Raw genomic sequence first — 7,472 nt, 5'->3', positions numbered from 1 at the left:
ATACAAATTTTCTTTTTAATGGTTCTCATTCTTTATATGATATTATGAAATTTGTCATTCAAATTGTGAGCTATTTATGGTTTTTTTGAGGTTTTAAGGAAATCTTTCTTTAGTTATTGCACTTTCATTGTCTGTAATTGCCATTTGTTCTTCTGGGCAGTTTTCTATAATTTTTCTGATATGATTTTTCAATATTCATGTTTGAATTGAGATACTAAGGTGCAATCTTATGAGATGTATTACAAATTATGTGTTCTGTCTTTAAATTGTATATTACTTGGTAAACTTAATTTAAAAATATGGGTTCGATAGTGTGTTTGAACGAACTAAAACACTGTTTCATTTCTTTTCCTTATAGATTTTTTACAACATACTCTCATGTTAATTATGAAGATTCTGGGTCAGTAATGAATTTTTTTTGGCTTTTGTTGCTGAGTGCAAGCGTTAATATGGTCGGAAGTATATGGTTGAACATGAAAATCTTTATATATTCCTTTTATATTTTCAGTAGTGCAAAATACTTATTTGTTAGAGTTTGAACTTCCAAGATATTACTAGTGTTTTCACTGTTATTGAATATCCACGACCACTTTCTCAAACTTTTTTTGCATTATTTACTTTAGTAATTCCTCACTTATACATTTGATATTTACATGATTTTTCTAGTGTGGGGTGATTATTATCATCAGAACAACAAATCTGAAGGTATGGATCATTGTAAAATGGAGCAAAACAGGGCAATGTGAGACTTATAAGCTTTCTCGTATTCTTTGTTGTAGGCTATGATATGCTTAAAATCCTTTGGACGTCAATCACTGCAACTTTAGAAAAAGAGAAACGTTGTATATTTCATGTATTTTTAAAAACATAGACAAGGAGAGCGAGGGAAGGAGATATGCGCCAGGAACAATGAAATTACTGCATTCTCAATGTTCCAGAATGATATGCACTTGAGGGTCACGCCTCAGTGAACATCTATTTTCTATATTTATTCATATTTACTCTAGACTGGACATCACTTCATGTACTTAAATAATGATTGCGTTGGTATTAATCTAGAAAGTGTAGTCATCTAGAAAGTGAGTACTAGATATCTATGGAAAACATAAAAACAAAAAAAACTTGTTCATTTTTCTGTTGCATGCTTACAGATGGGAAAATCGAGACTAGGGATTAAGATATAGAGGGCGGTTGTGAATTAATTATATTTACTAAGAGCCACAAAATAAGTATCTTTTTGTGTTCATTATGATTGTGTTGACACATTATAGGACTTAATCCAGAGAGCTAATATACCTCTGAAGAAAAGATTGGAAACTACATATAAGATGTAGAATCTCTTAATAGTGTGAGATCTTTCGAGAAAAACCTTACGATCATGGCAGACAATATCACACTCATTTACAAGCTTTATGCAGACCTGAATTTTATTACAGTGGACTTTTGTGTTTGAAGTTCATAGTTGCTCTGGTGAAGATGAATGTCATGACCCGAGAGCACCCCCTACTTGTAGAACAACGTACTCGATCCCGAAGGGGTCTAATATAGTCCTCTTAGCATTCATAACATTATATACATAATTGAAAATTTTTCTTTAATAAATCCAACATCAAAACACATTTATAGAGCAGCGGAATACTAAGTCTCACATGGCCATCTTGGACAAACTTTAACAAGATAGGGTCACGGCCCTTTACAATCGAAGTCTTAACAAAGTCTTAAACATAAAATCTTGAAACATAAAATCCTTGTCCTCGAAATATGAGGACATACCAAAAGAGGTCTTGAGAGAACTCTAATCCCAAGTTTCCCTAGGGAAAGCAATCACTTGCCGAAACCTACATTTGTAGTAAAAATAAGAAAATCTAGGTTAGCACACAAAAATGTACTAAGTATGATGACCATGCAGAAACATGTTTTAAAAAGGGACATTTTGTTGAAAGTCATGCTTTATGCCATTATTGTAAAACTTCAAGAACATTGATACAAGAGGCATAATATAAGTCACAACCAACATACAGAGTCACATAATTCACATTTGAGCAAAATCACATATAACTCTTTACCTTCACCTTGAGCCTCCACCTAAAGTAACCCTCGAGCTATGCCTTGTGCAATGTATGGGTTGTGTCCCATATCACCACCCACACTAAGGCACCACCTTAAGGTCACTCAAAGGTGAACTTACCATTCTTCCTTTCCACCTTTACACAATAAAGCATTTAAGAGACAAACATTTTATGAATCACATCATCACATTAAGACCAACATCTAAGACAACTCTAAGTCATACTTGTTCAATGTGCAAGTAGCATCCCATACTACTACTCACACTAAGTACTCCTTTGAAGTCACCATAGACAAGGCACATTCTTATAGAATAAACATGACAAGGAAGTAACTCATAATACAATCCAAGTATAGCATGCATCTTTACATTTAAGCATTTAAGCCAACATTCTTCATTAGATTCATTTAGGACACATTCATGCATTTAGAGGACTTTCATACATTAAGTTTGGAAAGCCAACATGCATTTTCAAACTTAGAAGACAAGCTATAGTCAGAATAAACTCATAACATAGTAATATCAATACCTTAGCAACCTCTAACAACACTTGTGCAATGTATGGTTGGCATCCCATAATACCAACCTTACTAAGCATTACTTGAAGCCACATATTCATTTCCATAATCTTCAAGCTTACCATAATCCATAGTCATAAATGAGGAATTAGACAAGTACATGAACTAACCATGAGGAAAATCATCTATTCATATCTTATCATACCATAAGAAAACCATTCCACAACATCCTAATAAGTCCTCTTGTGCAATGTAAAAGTGAAGTCACATACCCCCACTTCTACCAACTAAACCCATTAAGAAGTCATAGTATAGTTCCTATCATATTCATTATCTTAATGTTATAAGGGAATATTAGCCATAACCGACATAGAATATGTGAGCTACATGGAATCCGGTGTCATATAACCCCACACCGAAAGAAGGCGTTCTTACTTGCCGAAGGTAGAACTAATTATATTTAGCTTCTAAGTGGATCCACTAGCTAAGTCCTATGTTTGCTACATAGTTATGGGATAGGGAGATTGCTACTAGAAACCCAACCTATTGCATTAACGGAGGAGCTTCCATCTCATGAGTTTACTATAGATGACCCAACCTATTGCATTAGCGGAGGGGCCTTTTCCTCATTGTCCATATCCACTCGGTACTAAGCATTATTTCCCTATTATACATAATTAGTATCAAATTGTATCTACATGTGTGAAGGCATACTTTACCCTTCGTTTAATACAACTAATTAAAATAGCTCATATATTCATTTAAGTGAGAACCACCTGTCACCTTAGAATCAACATTAGTATGTGAGAATAACTATCACACCAAGATCATGTGTTCTCATGAGAATGGACTTTCAATCAACACAATAGGATCAACATGGTTATGTACACTTCATGCATAATAATGTGTAAAGGTGCATATGAGAATTATACTTTCAATTAACACCATTGATACATCATAATCATGTTTATATACGGAGTGTGTGTGTGTGTAATTGTCCTTGCAATGACACAAACAACAACATTATCATCCTAGACACTTCATTCATAATTAAGTGTAAGGGTAAGGGGAAGAATGGCATTTCAACAATACCACAATATACATAATATTCATGTGACCTTCAACTTCCAAGTAAATCATGAGTTCACACACAATCTTGTCAACATGCACAGACCTTCACAATATGCCCTTCAAGGGTTATGTATCAACTCATCCCAACATATAGCAATAGCATAATAGATAAGGGAATACCATGATCCGACAACTCATCAATACATTAATCACATCATGATTGGCACTTTATTCTTCAAGTATTCATCAACATGCACATAATATCATGATCAAGTCAATTCATGTTTAGAAGCATTACCTTAAACCAATTCGAGTCTAGGTGATCTAATCTAAGACATTACATTGAGAATTCATCATTCTAGGAGGATCACATTTAAACCCTCAATTTGCCTCTTTCGTGACATAACCCTAGAATCTTAGGTTAAATCAAGAATACATGTAGAATTATACTACCATCCAGTAACTACATCATAATTAAACACCTCCACCTTTCAAGTGGATTAACATCTCTAACACAAGTTTACTACAACAAATTCTTAGGTCAAACTTCCCCTTTCAAAGCTATGATCACATATCCTCAATTCACAACCAATTCACCATAATTAGTCATAGATGATGATACAAGTCAAAAATCTAAATCAATCTAGGCATAAATCCATCAACATTCAACAAACCCACTTCATAAGGCACAATTTGGGAATTTAGAGAAATCATGGGTTCATAGAGTATTTTCATCTTAAGTCATCAATTAAACATCAATATAATCATAGTTTATCATTTGAAAATGTTTGAAGCAAGAACCCATGAGGTTGAGTAAAACTCAGGGTTTTGTGTAACTTGAAACCTTGAAGACTTCTTTTAAATTGACTCTAGGGTGAAAACTAACCCTATATGAAGGATCACCATACGTTATACTTGAAGAATCCCACGAAAATCTACCTAAAAGAATTCTTATTTAAGCCCTAGGTCTTCTTCTCCTCTTTGTTTTCAATGGAGTTCTTAGAGAGAAGATATTTTGGGAGAGAGGGTTTTGATTTGGGGAAAAGTAAATAATGATATCTAAAATATCAATTTAATGTTTTAATACTCTTAAAATACCTTAATAACCCTAAATTAACCATCCAAGCACTTAAAACAATTAATAAGCAATTTACCAAATGACCCTTGCTTTGGCCAAACCCAAGACAGATTGCATATGCATGGTTCACGGACCCATTCCATGGACAGTAGATGGGTCCACGGACAGTCCTGGCTGTTCGTGGTTCGTGGCTAGGGCTTGGGCTTCAAAGTTTCAGCAAGGTTCAACCTACGGAAGCTATCCACGAACCGTGGATGGACCTACGGGGCGTGAACCCCATCCGTAGGTCACCACATTTTGGTGACTCCAAACATTCTGTGGGGTCTTGTGGGTTAGCCTTAGGGTCCTCCTCAAGGACTCCTAGGATGGTCCATGGGGAGTCGTACCTTGACGTTTGACCCCTAAACCCCTCAACGATGACTCGGGACAACATCAAACACCATCAAATCTCACACCGACTCAAACGCACACATGTTAGGCTCTAGTTTCACTAGTTCATTTTTAGGTTCGTTAAATTATCCCCAACTTAAGAACATTCATCCTCGAATGACACTTAAAACACAATTCTGTGGGGTCTTGTGGGTTAGCCTTAGGGTCCTCCTCAAGGACTCCTAGGATGGTCCATGGGGAGTCGTACCTTGACGTTTGACCCCTAAACCCCTCAACGATGACTCGGGACAACATCAAACACCATCAAATCTCACACCGACTCAAACGCACACATGTTAGGCTCTAGTTTCACTAGTTCATTTTTAGGTTCGTTAAATTATCCCCAACTTAAGAACATTCATCCTCGAATGACACTTAAAACACATCAGGGTAACGACTCAAGACTAGCAGCCCACAATCATGCATGCAACATCAATGTAAAAGTACACAACTAGGAGGAAACATCAACTCCACATCAATAAGCTCAAAACACAACAAGAAGGTAGGAACTACTGCAAACTCATTATGCATCAAAACTTCACATTCTTCATTTCATTATATTGGAAGAACTTCCTTCTCCAAATCACATCATGCTCTACACAACATCATTAAGCACATTATGCAATTTTCTCATAAAAGCACATTTAGGCATGCTCAACAAGTCAACACATGAAACATTAGGCAACTCATCATAGATGCATATTAACATGAGGAACACAATTTTGAAAACTCATTTTCTCATATAAACAAGAATTCAAATAGAACATGCACAACAATAAGGATGCCATGAAAACTCAATATCACACAAAACTCCAAAACATGAAATAAGCTACAAGGAACTCTTGGTCTCAAGCTTGAATAAGAATAGAAGGAAAAGAGACAAGGATATCAACACCCTCAACAACCTTACTATTCATCATACCATCCCCCACTTAAGGGTAAACCCAACTAAGGCTAACATGAAACAACATAGGAACCTCAATAACACATTTACACTATAAGGAACCATCAACATACCAGAGCTTTTAAACTAGGAAGGTCCTCATTAAGCAACTTCTTTCACACAACCAACCTTACTGAGAAAACTTAAGGTCTCATATGAGTCTACCACACCGGGTCTAAACTCCTCAAACTCACTACACCTCTTTAGGTGAGAACATCCATCAAGCCTAACTCATGAACATCAAGGAAACTCAATGACCTTATCACCTAAACACATTATCTCCCCTAGAGGAGTAAGCCTATACAAACTCATTACAAAATCACTTCTTTCAATTCTCAGGTCGGAGCTAAACATCACTAAACCTTCACACTCATCACCCAAGGTGATTCTAAACCAAGGTAAATTACACTTATACTCTCCTTTATGGAGTTTACTCATTCTACACATAAACACTTTTCCAAAACACCTCATTCATCAAATCTTCCCACTCACCTCCAAACTCATCACAACCTTTTACCAACAACACACATAACTATATAGCAACCCATTCATGCTAAAGACTACCTGACAATACAACTTCTCAAATCTACCATAACAAGACTCATCTCGTCATATAACCACAAATGACCTCATTACTCTCCTTTTTCTCCCTCGATCCTTGCAATATTAGCCCTTCAAGTAGTCACATCTTCAAGACCACCGGATAAGGTATAAGAGAGAGAATGTATGGAGTTAAGATCTATGGCACGACTTGAAGAATAAAGAAAGAAATGTAACTTTCTATCGTCCTATAGCCTCTCGCTCATAGATGTGTCGTGACTCATACCGATGAACAAGACTCTACTAGATGTGGCTTGTGAGACATTAACCCTAAAACCATTTCCGAAATCTTATGCTCTGATACCAAGTTTGTCCCGACAACAGAGCACCCCCTAGTCGTAACACGGCATACTCGACCCCGAAGGGGTCTAATACAAACCTCTTAGCATTCATAACATTAGATACATAGAAATAGTGTAGAATTTAAAATTTTTCTTTAATAAATCAAACATCAAAAGTCATTTATGGAGCAACGGAATACTAATTCTCACATGGCCATCTTGGACAAACTTTAGCAAGATAGGATCACGGCCCTTTACAATCGAAGTATTTACAAAGTCTTAAACATAAAATCTAGAAACATAAAATCATTGTCCTCGACATATGAGGACATACCAAAAGAGGTCTTGAGAGAACTCTAATCCCAAGCTTCCCTAGAGAAAGCAATCACTTGCTGGAGCCTACACTTATAGTAAAAATAAGAAAATATGGGTTAGCACACAAAAATGTACTAAGTATGATGACCATGCAAAACATGCTTTAAAA

This window comes from Solanum tuberosum, unplaced genomic scaffold, assembly GCF_000226075.1.
Source record: "Solanum tuberosum cultivar DM 1-3 516 R44 unplaced genomic scaffold, SolTub_3.0 scf00052, whole genome shotgun sequence".
NCBI lineage: Eukaryota > Viridiplantae > Streptophyta > Magnoliopsida > Solanales > Solanaceae > Solanum > Solanum tuberosum.
Note: the sequence above shows the minus strand (reverse complement) of the source record.